The sequence below is a fragment of the Cydia pomonella genome, chromosome 12 (assembly GCF_033807575.1).
Source record: "Cydia pomonella isolate Wapato2018A chromosome 12, ilCydPomo1, whole genome shotgun sequence".
In the NCBI taxonomy this organism is placed as follows: domain Eukaryota; kingdom Metazoa; phylum Arthropoda; class Insecta; order Lepidoptera; family Tortricidae; genus Cydia; species Cydia pomonella.
In genome coordinates, this window is record NC_084714.1 from 22,236,712 (window position 1) to 22,251,499 (window position 14,788).

Genomic DNA, 14,788 nt, shown 5'->3' on the forward strand with positions numbered 1-14,788 from the left:
GATCGTTCTTTGTGATTAGTTATCCAATAAATAATTGCAATCTTGCTCGTGGGTTTCTATTATAATAACCACTCAAAGGAACCCACACTACCTTTTCCCTTGTACACTGGGGTAACTCTGATTTTCTTAAGGGATTCGGGATAATTACCATTGAGTATTGCATTGTTAAAATGTTCACATAGTTGGTGAAGAAAATCGTGTGGTAAACTGTGAAGTATAGCAGTCGGAAAGCCATATATGTCCTTGGTTCCTTTCGCTTTGATCGACTTTATGATTGTCAATATTTCATGAGTTGAAAAAGGAGACATGAACATTGTGGACGCTTGGGGTGAACAAGTGGCGCGGAGCAGGCGCAGCGCTTCCTGTAAGCACGGGCGCAAAGGGGTGTCGCGCACCACGCTCAGGTAGTGTTGGTTGAGTGCGTCAGCCAGCTCCCGGCTGGAGCCGTGTTCGCCGCATACCGCTCGACGCAGCACGCAGAACTCGTCCCTAGTAACTCGGCCTTTGTTTGTTTCAGCCTTAATGACGTCCCACAGGGCTCGGGTCTTATTAGTGCTAGATTCAATTTTATTGTTTATAAACGTTTTTCTTGCTTTATTAATTAAAGCGTTATGTTTGCATGTATAGCATTTCGTAAACTGTATAAGATCTTTATTAAGTGGATAAAATCTGACTAGCATACCTAATAGTAGAAGGAGTTCCTTGCTCTTAATAGTTTCGGGATTTGACCACATCTCATCCTTAGGTCGAATGGGTACCTTTTTAACTGGGCAAAAGGTCTCAAATTTACTAAGTAAACCCCTAAACATTGCATCAAAGCCGCCTATATTCTCTTGTGAGAATCTTTCCCAGTCAGAGTTACCTACATTTTCAAGAAACTTTCAAGAAACAAAGAAACATACTGAAGGTAAATAAAATGTTTTATTCACTTCATGATTATTTAAATAATTCATAATATAATGTATATTGTAATAAATACTTAGTTTAAGAAATACATCTAATATTTGCATGCTGTTTGTGGACGGTTGAATTAGGAGAAACTTTATGTATATACAACAACTGTAATCTGACCCTATTCACGCAAATAAATAATTTATGATTTATGAAGTATAATCAAATGACTCCTGTTCACAGACAGACCTTTGTTCTGTTGTACAGACAATTCCAATCCAGTTTCAGCCCCACGCAACTTCACGTACAGCAGAATAAAGCCACAGCTTTATTTGACAGATAAAACTAGTATCATACCTATCATAAGCGTAAAACCCGCGTTAGTGAACTGGGTCAACAATACTTTTAACTCTGCTGTTGCATTTACCGGCGCCAAATGTCATATGTGTTTAAGGGTTTCGTAATAACTTGTGGCGTTATATTTCTGGGGTGTTCAGCATGAGCGCAGATCCGGTTCTATCACTAGATACAGTATCTGTATAAATCCCGATTTCTTCTGACGACATTGACAGCAAATTATCTGAGGGACCACCGCGAAACACGTAAAACGAAATTTCATTATCTGCCTCTTTAAATATCGCTCTTACAAATTCGAGCGATAGAGAGGCAGATAAAGAAATTTTGGCTTCGATTTTCGTGGTAGGCTCTCTGGACGTCAACAGATTTTGACGATTTGGGTTTACCTGTAATCACGCCGTCAATCACTTTGTTTTGTTACTAACTACATTAACTACATTAATTTTTGGTGATTTTTACGAACGCAAAGATGAACGATTTTATAATGTATATTGAGCTGCAAAATCGCATGGACACATGAATGAATTCATTATCACTCTGTATGTCCATTAGGTGTGTGAGTGTGAGCGCAAGCAATCCTGTAAGCATTATTTTTAATTTTTTTCATAAGCGAGGTCTCAACTCTCAATTAGTAGCAAAACTTCCACTGCTGCACAAACCTCTTACAAGAACGCTCAACTGACGCATTTCCCTGAAATAATGACCATATTTTAGCTCATCTCCGCTAAGCATCTCATTTGTGCGTTACTCCAGAAACTTCCTGTCTCGTATAGTTAGCTAAACTGTGGAATGAACTGTCGCCTGCGGTTTTCCGGACCGATACGATCTTTAAACCCTAAATAATAGAGTGTACTCTCATCTTAAAGGCCTTTACCATCAGGCGATTCGTCTGCTCGTTTGTTTCCTATATCATAAAAAAGCTTTTCCTTCCCACTGACTTTTGGGAAATCTAGTGAGAGTGATCAATAACCACGAGCCCGCTGGATAATGACGAGCTTGACTCTATCCCGTTTTTATAAAAGGTCGGACTTTAATGCCCGGGTCCGGGGACTTATGATCGTTTTATGACCTTTTAAGTATTTGGTGACGCGGTCAGGTCATTGCGCCGTTTTTGAAACGATGGGACTTTTCACTTGAAATAGAGTCATCGTTAAAACGAAAGTGGATGACGTATTAGGTACCTACTTAATTACACGAGTAATTTCTGTACCGCCCGTGGCACACACAATGTGAGGAAAAAAGGGAAAATAATAAAACGTCTGCCTACTTTCGGTCGTACGTAAAACCTAAATTTCGACCTAGGGCTGTAAGGTCAAAGTTTAGAATTAACGGACCGCATCACCGACGTGTAATAACAGTTATTAAAGTGAGGAAAGGGTTTGTTCGTCCGTAGTAGGTAGGTATTATACTACATCATCGGGTTTTTTTATTATTTCAGAACTGAATATATGTAATAAGGACAATATGTCTCGGTTTGCAATTGTTTTGCCTTCCTGGAAGTTCCCGGAATTTGTAAGTTAGCTCTTCTATTTATTAATTATGACTTCAAGATTTATAAATCAAGAGATATCAATGTTTAATTTTCTAAAACATTAGTTTTTCCCACGAAAATTTCTGTCTGATCGTATTATATACTCGGATACCTTGATTATTTTTGTATCTCCTTGAATTTCACGGGCCTATAAATCCCGGTGTTTTGATAGGCTTGCGTGGGGATATAGATCCAACACGTAGAGGCCCCTTGGAGAGCTTTAATGTCATGTACAACGCCTGCTGGAATCCATATATATCTTTTTTTTGTTCATGTTATATACCTTGTAATATCATTTCCTTAATATTGAAGTATTTCGTAGTGAATAATACAACCCGAATAAGTTAAGTGAGTTTAAATGACGGAATTCCGTTCATTCGCCAGTAATTGCCGAACGGCTGCCAGTCGGAATTATTCCCGGAATTCAATTTCGGATTGATTGGATTTCTTTTTTACACCATTACTGCGATTGTATTGATATTTAACAATGTATATAACAGTTGTATTACTTGCCTACATACTAACCACTCTAGAATTAAGATTTTTATTTAATCGCGTCGAAATTAAATAGACGTGTGATATTGTCTATGAATGTCTATCATTCTATAGTTTTTGGCGTAACGCGAGTTCTCGGTTCGGGGCGAAGTCTACGCTGAAGTACACCTACCACCAGAGGTTTGAGGTACTAGTCTCTTCGGAGCCGTGGGTTCGGGTCCCACCGCTGCCACCATGAAGTAAACTTATGAAGTAAAAAATTGGGGGTTGTGTCGCTCACTTCCGTAGGAGTTTACCCATAATATATATGAATCCCTACAAGTGACCCCCGGGTGGTGCTAATCGAGTGACAAATCTTACCGGTGGTAGGCTAATGCCGTAGCTGGTTACCACCCATCAGACTAAGCCATGGCGCCATAATGGGTCACCGTGTTCCGTCATGAAGTCTGTTGATAGCAGTTGAGGTGGTGTGTCTGAGCAGTAGTTTCTGGCCTAACTACAGTGGCACTACTGGTGCGTGCCACACCGAGCGTCTAGTTCTGGAGGTTAGCGGGATCCGAAGCACGGTGCACCGCTGGCCGACCGCAGGTAGTAGGGGGCCCAAGTAGCGGGAGAGCCACCCGTGAAAGGCTGCCCCGCCAACTAGCGAAAAATCCTGAAACGGCTCCACCTTGCCGGTTGGCGACCGGATGGGAGGGCCAGGTGGCCATTTCAGGGGGGTTCGGGCGTCCCCGCAGTCTCCAACCTAGATTTCTTTAAGTGTGGCATGCATGAGTTTGTGCTTGAGTTCTGAAGGCTGAGTTGCCTCGCTCAACTTGCATTCCCTCGTCTATTCGCTCTTCCTCTTCATCCCCTAACAAACATGCATAGCAAAAGAAAGAAAAGTAGAGTTCAACAGCGGTTGCACTCCCTCCCGTTTAAAGTGCATCTCTCTAACATTAGAGGTCTGCACTCCAATATCAATGCAGTCCATCATCACCTAGAGACTGACAAACCGCACCTGCTGTTCCTCACTGAAACGCAAATCAGATGTCCAGTTGACTCGTCATACCTCAACTACCCAGGTTACACTCTGGAGCACAGGTTTCTATCACGTGCGGGTGTGTGTGTGTATGTCCGAGATGACATCTGCCTTAAGCGTCTCAAGAATCTTGAAGAATCCAAGTTTTCTGTCTTGTGGGCTTGGGTCGATACCGGCGTAGCTCAAATTATCTACGCCTGTATCTACCGATCGCATAGTGGGGACTCTGAGACAACAAGGCTGTTTAACTACCTTAGTGAGGCTGCTGATGAGGCTCGCCAAAGGTACCCTACGGCAGAGCTAGCAATCGTTGGGGATTTTAACGCGCATCATCAGGAGTGGCTGTTCCCGTATCAGATGACGGACCACGCTGGACGAGAGGCCCATAAATTTGCACTTTCACTAGACCTCTCTCAGCTTGTTAGCTGTGCTACTAGGGTACCTGATGTTGAGTCACACATTGCCAATTGTTTGGACCTTCTGCTAACCACTAACCCAGACCAATACTCTGTAGTGGTAGATGCTCCACTAGGAACGTCCGACCACTGTCTGGTGAAAGCTGTATCCGTTTATTCCCCACCCGATCAAGGCCCAAGTGGTGAGAGACGGGTGTGGCGATACAGGCTAGCAGACTGGGATGAGATGCGTCATTTCTTTGCATCGTATCCTTGGCGCACCACCTGCTTCTCTTCGGATGATTCGTCGGCCTGTGCTACCGAAGTAGCTAATGTCATTCGGCAGGGTATGGAATATTTTATTCCCTACTCTGTTGTTTCGACCGGCTGCAAAGCTCGCCCGTGGTACAATGCTGACTGTGATCGCGCTGAGGCGCTTAAGCGGTCGGCTTACCGAGAATGGGCTGATGCTCGTTCACGCAAGGCTACGAACACACATGACTTGAAGAAGAAGTTTAATAAAGCTGCCAAGTCCTGTAAGAAGCAGTTTCGCAAGGCCAGGTTCGACCATGTCCGTCGTATTGGGACTAAACTAGCCTCATATCCTCCGGGAAGTAAAGCGTTTTGGTCCCTAGCGAAAGCGGTCGAAGGAAATTTCTGCCGCCCATCACTGCCTCCCCTGGTAAAACCTGACCTGTTCGCTTCTCTTTTCGCTAAGAATTCACGTCTTGACTCAGCCGGTAAACTTCCACCCGTGCTTCCTCAAACGAATATTTCCATGAGGGATGTTCATATACATCAAAAGGAAGTCCTCAAAATACTGCGAACGTTAGACGTGAATAAAGCCAGCGGTCCCGACGGAATCCCTGCTATTGTCTTGCGAAACTGTGCAGCCGAGTTGTCCCCAATCTTAACACGCCTATACCGCCTGTCGCTCGAAACTGGCGTAGTACCCTCGTGTTGGAAGCTTGCAAACGTGCAACCCGTGCCCAAAAAAGGTAGTCGTTCAGACCCAGCCAATTACCGACCAATCTCGGTCACCTCCATACTCTGCAAGATTATGGAGCGTGTACTGAATAAGCGGCTCCTAACACACCTAGAGGATAACGATTTACTCAGCGACTCTCAGTATGGCTTCCGCGGGGGTCGTTCGACTGGAGATCTTCTGGTGCATGCTACCCATCTTTGGAGCGAGGCAATTGAGAGGCACGGTGAAGCCCTTGCGGTATCTCTCGATGTCTCTAAAGCATTCGACCGGGTCTGGCATGCAAGTTTGGTGAGCAAGCTTCCAGCATATGGGATACCAGCCGGCCTGTGCAACTGGATTGAGAATTTCCTGAGTGAACGTTCCATCCGGGTGGTGTTAGATGGCTACACATCTGACCAATGGGCTATTAATGCCGGTGTTCCTCAGGGCTCTGTTCTGTCCGCGACCTTATTTCTGCTGCATATCAACGACATGCTAGTCCCAGATACTTTTGGGTATGCCGATGACAGCACTGTCGTGGACAGATATCTCTCCAATGCTCGGGCCAAAAAAGAGGAAGTCCAATCTAATCGACAGGCTATGGTAGACCCTCTGAATTTGACACTTAAGGTAGTATCCGATTGGGGCGACGCAAACCTGGTCAAATTCAACGCTACCAAAACACAGGCGTGTCTGTTCTCTGCGAAACGGAGTCCTTTCGACCTGACTCCGACTTTCCGGGATGTATCCGTACCGATATCCAACCATCTCCAGCTACTTGGCACAAGTATCTCATCTAACCTGAGCTTCGGGGCGTATATTGAATCTCTGGCTAAATCTGCAGGTAGACGATTAGGCGTCCTTTCTAAGGTCAAGCAGTACTTCACACCGGAGCAGCTTCTTCAGCTTTACATAGCTCAAGTCCGGTCGTGTATGGAGTATTGCAGTCACCTTTGGGATGGATCCGCCAAGTATCAGCTAGCCACCCTAGATTCCATAGACAAACGCGCTAGGAAGCTTATTGGGGATGCGAGATTGGTAGAGGCTAGACTGCAGAGCCTAGAACACCGTAGAAAGGTAGCCTGTTTATCGGTATTCTACAGGATACATTTCGGGGAGTGTGCGATGGGATTACATAATCTTGTCCCCCCATCTCCGTTCTGCCACCGTGGGACTAGACGCGGACTTGCGTTTCACCCTTACGTCGTTACTTTACCACTGATTCGCACTAAACGCTACGCATCCAGCTTTATCATGCGTACGGCTAAGGAGTGGAATTCACTTCCTGCAAATCTATTCCCAGTCCACTATAACTTGGACCTTTTTAAATCGAGAGTGAATAGACATCTTTTAGGTAAGCATGTTCCATCCTAGACTACATCGGCACTTTCCATCAGGTGAGATTGTGGTCAAATGCCTACCTTTTTGGAATAAAAAAAAAAAAAAAAAAAAAAAACACAAAAACAGCTGGATATAGACAGATTTATTATTTTCTAATAATCTACCCACATCAGTACATATTTATGAATATACTATATACGCGATTTTTATTCGTTCAATTACCGGATTAGTTAAATAAAATAAATAAAAAATAAATAAAATAAATATCTTTATTCAGTAATAAAGGACAATATTTGCTTACGTTTTTGTTTGCATAGATATAGTTATTGATTAACTTGGCAAGTAGATATAGTACAGTACAGTTACATGGCCAACTACAGTCCCTAAGTCAATATAATAAGGTGTACAATTGGTCAATTAACTGCACTGTTTAGATTACAATAAAATAATATATGATCAATATTCATGAATAAAGTAAGCTACATCTGTTCCCCGTACTAGTATTCAACTGTATCACGGTGGAAACAGGATTCGCCATCCTCTATTTTTAATATGTTAACATTGTTTACAATCAATATGCAACATCATGTTATCAGTTAAGTTAAATGTTCCCCGTAAACGTGGGTCGCTTGACAAAAAACCGGATTCCGATGCTAGTTGCAGTAAGTGTAAACATGTAGTATATGCAAAAGAATCACAGTAATCTTAAAAATTACACAAGTTTATCTTAGCATGCGTTTTAGGATCGTTTAAATTATATAGCCATAATGATTTTCTAGTAACTTCAGTTATAATGTTTACAAATATAACGTAACTTTTGTTTCGTTTTTATACATTTATAGGTTTTATACCAAGTAGATAGTCTACGTCGATACTGACACCTATATAATAATTTTGTATAATATGTCAAGATGTACATATTTAGTTTTATTATTTACTTAATTCTAATGGTATGTGTATGAAAATTACACTTATCTGAAACTTATGTAATAACTTTATAAAGCTATATTAACTTAATGCTATAAGTATGTATGTGTGTGTTAGCGTTGTTAAGTGTGAGTGGGTGTATGTCTAAAGGTGTGGGTTTTAATGTAAGTAATAGTGTAAGAGTGTGTGTGTGTGTGTGTGTGTGTGTGTGTGTGCGCGCGTGAGTGTATGTGTGTGTGTGTGTGTGTGTGTGTGCGTGTGTGTGTGTATGCCAGTTACTCATTTTATTAAAAGTTCAGTGTTGTCGTAGTTCAACAGTTTTAAGTATTCTTCTAATTTCAGCTTGCAAGAATATGTTGTGAGTGTTCTTAGGGTTGTACTTTTACTAATTTTGTTATATACCATTGGACCGAGAACCATAGTGAACCGTTTAGCAAACTTGGTACTATGATTTGGAATGCAGTATACAACATCGTTTCTTCGTCTTGAATCAAGGAAGTCAGGTGGAGTTTTATGCTGTATAAGGATCAATTGCTTAATAAATAGTTGTCTGACGGTTAGAACCGAAATTTCTCTGTACAGGCTTGTAGTTGAATAACGATAGTTTTTAAATGTCATGACTTTGAGTACAATTCTCTGTGCTCTTTCAAGTTTTAGCAAAGTCGTTTTTGCTGCACCGCCCCAAATATTTATACAGTAACTTGTGATTGATTGGCACAACGCGTAGTAGATAGAAAGTAATAGTTTTTTATCACAAACATGCCGCAATGTTTTAAAAACGTAGGTCAGTTTACGCACTCTCCCCGTAAGACTACTAATGTGTTCCTGCCAGTTGAGGTGTTTATCCACCTGAACTCCCAGATGAACTATTTTTTAATAAAAAAGTAACCAACTGACATAATAGTACATTTCGATGCTAGTGCGGAAAGTATTTCCGCACGTGTATCGAACGACGTTTTTTAATACAGTTGCGAAAAAATAAGAAAAACAACAAGTATTTTTTTATGCATGTTCTAGAAGACAGAAACAATTGTAAATATAAAATATTATACTCATCATCATTCGCTTGCCCTTATCCCATTCATTTGGGGTCGGCGCAGCATGTCTTTTCCTTCCATATCCTTCTGTCACCCGTCATCTCATCGTTCACTCGCGTTCGTTTCATGTCATCTCTCACACAATCCATCCACCGTTTCCTAGGTTTTCCTCTGCCGTGTATTGTATTTTATTTTATTTTATATTTTATATTTTGAAATTGTAGGATGACATGGAGCTGATGTGATGATGGAGACAGGAGGTAGCCATGGGAAGTCGTTGATAAAACAACGCAAACTAATTGTGTTTGGGGTTGTTAAAATTGTCTCGCCGAGTTTTACTTGCCCGTGGGAAGAAAAAATCAGTCGGCGATAAATGGTTTAATAATAATAATAATAATAATCTGATCTGACCTGCCTGGCTGCCGCAGACTCACCTCTCGACAACCTCACAGCCGCTCCAAAGTGTTGCCCTATTGTCGCACTGTGCGTGCGGCCGTTGTGGGGCCCACTCAATGAGTTGGCGAGTCACCACCTGTCTTAAACAATTCCGAGACTGATTGTCACGGCAGGTGTCCGTTAGTCTCCTCCCATAGCCCATTATCCAGTCCATCCAACTTTCAAATCAATAGCCTTATGACCTTAGATCCCATCGCAGCACAAAAGTGCTGCACTGCAATAGTCTTTGCACCTGGCGGGGACCATCTCCGGATGTATCATGTTGTGCGCTCGGGGATGGTATCCGCCACGTGTATCCCTTGCTTTTAGATTAATTTGTCTTAAAGGGCCTCTGCGCTGTTGGCTTCGGCCCCACGCATGCCTCCCAAAGGTCCGGGACCCCATGGTCCCGAGATATGGTAAGACAGATAATAATAATAATAAAATACTTTATTGTGCACTACAAAGAAACATACATGTTACAAACAAAAAAAAAGGACATAAGTAAGTAGGTAACAACAGGCGGACTTATCGCTAAAGAGCGATCTCTTCCAGACAACCTTCAGATAGCGATTCAGTGGCTAGAAATAAAGTTATTGGGCAGTGCAAAACCACATAAGTGTAAAGTTTATAAAATAAGTAAATAGAAACTACAAATAATGAGAAATAAACTACATAAACTACATATATTATATAGGCAACAATAATACACTACATATACCTACACAAAATACATAAATACATAATGAGTAATCAAGCAAGAGAAAAATAACGACCAGGTAACAAAAAGATATGAGTGTAAGGAGCATGACTAAGAGAGAGATAAATAGTGTTCTTTTAGACGTGTTTTAAAAATGGGTAGGGATTGAGCACGTCTTATGTCAATGGGCAAAGCATTCCACATCCTTACAGACTGGAAAGTAAAGGATTTGAGGTAGAATTTAGTAGACGAACGAGGAGGAGCAAGAAGGAGATTCTGAGAACACCTGACAGACGTAAGAAAACTAAACCGCTTTTTAAGGTATTCAGGAGTATTGGGAATAAATAGAGTGCTATAGAGTAGAGACAGAATATGAGTATTACGTCGGAAACGGATCGGTAACCACCTGAGCTGTGACCGGAATCTGGAGACATGATCAAATTTCCGTAGCCCAAAAATGAAGCGAATGCACACATTTTGAAGCCGTTCGACCTTATTCAATTGCTCTTCGGAGAGATCGAGATAAGAGATGTCGGCATAGTCTAAAATAGGAAGAAGAAGCGATTGAGCCAACGCAGTTTTAGTTGAAAGTGGTAGAAAGTTGCGGAGACGCCTAAGAGATCCCACAGCGGCAAAAATTTTACGACCAACTTCATTAAGTTGCGGACCCCAAGAAAGAGTACGATGATCGTACTACGATCCATAATCACGCCCAGATTCTTTACTTGGGACGAGTACGGGATATGAACCCCATCGAATAATATAGGGGGCAGACTCTCAAAGTTCACCTTAGCTATGTTCTTAGGGCTACCAATAATAATAGTTTGGGTCTTCGTAGGATTAACTCTAATTCCATAGCAAGAACTCCAGTATAAAATGCGTTCTAAATCAGAATTGGTGGTAAGGATCAGAGAAGGTAGATCAGCAATTGGGCACTGAGAATAAATTTGGAGATCGTCGGCATACAAATGATAAGAAGAAAGGAGGTTAAGAGAAATGGAATTAATAAAAATAGAAAAGAGAAGGGGAGACAACACGCCACCCTGCGGGACGCCAGCTAGCGTGTTGCACCACGATGAACGAACGTCATCTATTTTAATACGTTGCCGACGACCTTCCAAGTAACTGCGAAACCACCCACACGCCGCAGGAGATATATTGAGAGTACTTAGCACCCCTAATAGTATATCGAAGTCTACAGTATTAAATGCGTTGGTGAAATCAAGCAATGTCAGTATCGTTAGCTTCCCGTTATCCATTCCTGAACGGATGTCGTCAGTAATTTTAACTAGAGCGGAGACCGTACTGCAACCAGATCTGAAACCAGACTGAAATGGATTAAGGAGAGAGTTTCTATTTAAAAACGAAGTAAGTTGATAGTGCACTAGACGCTCTAAGACTTTGGAAAGAAATGGCAAGATAGAAATAGGCCTAAAGTCAGGGAAAGAAGACGGATTAGATTTTTTAGGAATGGGAATTACATCAGCATCTTTCCAAATGTTAGGGAAAGAAGAAGAAGAAATGGAAGAGTTAAAGATGCTGGTAATTATAGGGACAAGAAGGTCAAGAAGCGGAATGATCATGTTACGGCCCACACAGTCGACACCAACGGCATTCGAGGAGATGTTCCGGATATTCTTCTCGACATCGCTATCAGTGACCGGCGTAAAAGAAAAGGGAGGAAATCCTGGTGTTGGAGAAGAAGAAAGACGAGTAAGAGTGTCAGCCTTAACTGGACCGCTAAAGAGAGCAGGCGAAGAAAAGTGCAAATTTAGGAGGTCGATATCAAAATCATTAGGAACTGAAGTACTGCTAGATTTACCAACTCCATAGGACTTGAGAAATTTCCAGATTTTAGCTGGCTCACCCTTTACCACTGACTCATGAATATGGTGCCGCTGTGCGTCACGGCACACCGTACTACAGCGATTACGTAAACCGTGGTATTTGGCTTTGTTCCTGTCCGTGGGTTTCAATTTAAACTTACACTTAGCTAAATTCTTCTTTGCGATTAAAGCCCTAATTTCATCGGACAGCCAGGGAGCTGGCAGATGTTTAATTTTTACAGGTCGAATTGGAGCATGAGTATCGTAAAGTTGAATGAGGAGGGAATTAAAAATCGCCACTTTGTCATCTACAGAGCTAGCATCAGCGATCACGCCCCAATCAATTTCACAGGCATCTTCACGAAGCTTAACGGTATCAAGCCGACTAAAATTGCGCTGGAGGACAATTTTTGGTTTGGGTTTTGGGGGACGAATTTTGTAGGAAAGGAAAAGTAGGTCGTGATAAGAAAAGGCTAAAGCAGAGTGTTGACTGTACTTCGCAACAACAGAAGGAGACGAGACAAGAGTAAGGTCAAGAAGTGAAGAAGTACAGTTTGGAAAGTGGTGTGTGGCATTGGACGGTAAAATAGCAAGGTTACAAGCTTCCACGAGAGATTTCAATGACCTTGAACGGAAATCATTTTTTAAAAGACAAGTGTTAAAATCTCCCATGATAACATGATGATCATAAGACGGAATGAGATCTTCGAGTACCTTTTCAAAAGAAGAGAAATAATCAACATGTAGAGAGGGTGAGTAAAAAACTCCAAGAAGGATTTTAGCGTGAGAAATATTTAATTCGATGAAAAGGAATTCAGCGGCGTTTATGCAAGAGGTTGAGGCGGTGATGATAGAATACGGAATATGAGACCGAAGGTAGATGGCAACGCCACCACCACCTTTACCAATGCGATCATTACGAATTAAATGAAATCCCGGCAAAGAATAGGAGGTTGAAGGCAAACAAGGTTTAAACCAGGATTCCGAGACAAGGATAGCATGAATTCCGGAGAGATCGAAGGTAGTTAAAAAGTCGTTATAATGAGCGGGAATGCTTTGCGCATTAATATGTATGATATTCAAATTTTTAGGGACATCTGTTAATTGGTTATTAAGAACGTCTCGGAGAGGGGGTGGTAGACTATAAAAACTACTATCGTCATTATCTGATGAGAAAGATGTAAAGTGGTCCGAAGATAAATCGCTTTCGCTTACCGATGTCATAAAATATAATATAAAAAATACCTAAATTATAAGGAAGATAAAGTTCACGCACTTAAAATAACAAGAAATACAAAATTAAAAGGAAAACATTACAGATAAGACAGATTAAAACTTAAGTAGCATTAAGACAGTGGAAACATAGCTTAGCAATTAGTAAATTTACACAACGTGAAACGGACCGCGAGAACAGAACGGTAACTTAGAGAAAAAAATAAAAAATAAAATATTAGACAGCTGTCAATGTCAAGTCGCTCCGCTAACGCCAGGAACCACAAACTCATAATATACAAATAAACGAATGACCCTCATTAAAAATAACAATACGTGAACAAAACAATAATTACTAAGTGGGTAGAAAAACAATTGATGGCGAGAGATAATCCTACCGAAACAAGAGGTTAAACTGTTAGCAAAAACGACCGGAAACAAAACGGAAGATGAGTCTCAATCGAACTACAGGCTAAACGCGCGATCTTTGATTCCTCTTGGCCCTCGCTGCAGGTGGTTGGACTGCTCCGTTGGCTGCAGTAGAAGCTTCCGGAGCACGGTCTGAAGTCGCCGCCGGGAACTGCTCCACATCCGCAACAGTGGTAACGCAGCATCGCTTACCCGCCGCATCAAGGACGAACACATTGCCGTCGCGGGACCAGCATCTCCGTATTCCTAGGCGCTCACGGGCAGCCATAAAAACAGCATGACGCGGCGCCGTGAGGAACTCTGACACTGTGACACCGGACCCCTTGAGGCACTTCTTGCCGAACCAGACAGAATTCCGCACAGAAACATCGGTGAATTTTATTAGGATGCATCTGGATTTGTTATTGCGTGGCCTACCAACTCGATGACAGCGCCTCACATCGTCCACTGATAGCTTGCACTCAAGATGCCCATTCAGAATCTCCACCGTGCTCACCGGAGATACATCCTCAGACTCAGGCACTCCATGCAACAGCAGCATTTTCCGCCTTGAACGCATCTCTTGCTGATCCAGTTGCTGTCCAAGGAAATTTACTTGCTTCTGTAAAGCATCCAGAGAACTCAGAATGAACCTTCTGAAAGTGCTGAAGTCGGCTGACACTGAAGCGACAGTAGGACTGGAAGGAGCTGCTTTATCAATTTCACTCTGGAAGGCTGCCATCTGTTTCTTAAAGTCTTCAGCCATCTCTGCCATTGATTGTTTAATAGACTCCATTGTGATAGTTTGAGGTTATGTGTTATTGAAAAAAGTGAATAAGTTTTTCTTTACTTTGATTGAATGGAAATAATGAAGAACTGCTGGTAGGTGAGATATATCACTTTGTCATTAAGAAACAATAGAATTTGAACCAAATAGAGACTTTATATTATTAAAAATAAATTAAATACACAGAAGTGATGTTTATGCTTTTTCTGCACCTACCCCAACGGCGGACCGGGCTGTCGCGCAGACCAGCGTAACGTGACCGAGACATTAATAAAGAGAGCGCGCTAGAGATACGCGTTTATACTGGTTAGTCTGAGCGGTCAACACGTCCGCCGAGCTCGCCCAGCAGTTGGCAATAACAGTCCTACATGCTGGTACCAAAAAAGAAATTTTTGCCAGAAATTTTAATGATAATGCAGTCATGCAGTTCTCGAAGCTAAATATTTATTCATTTCGTT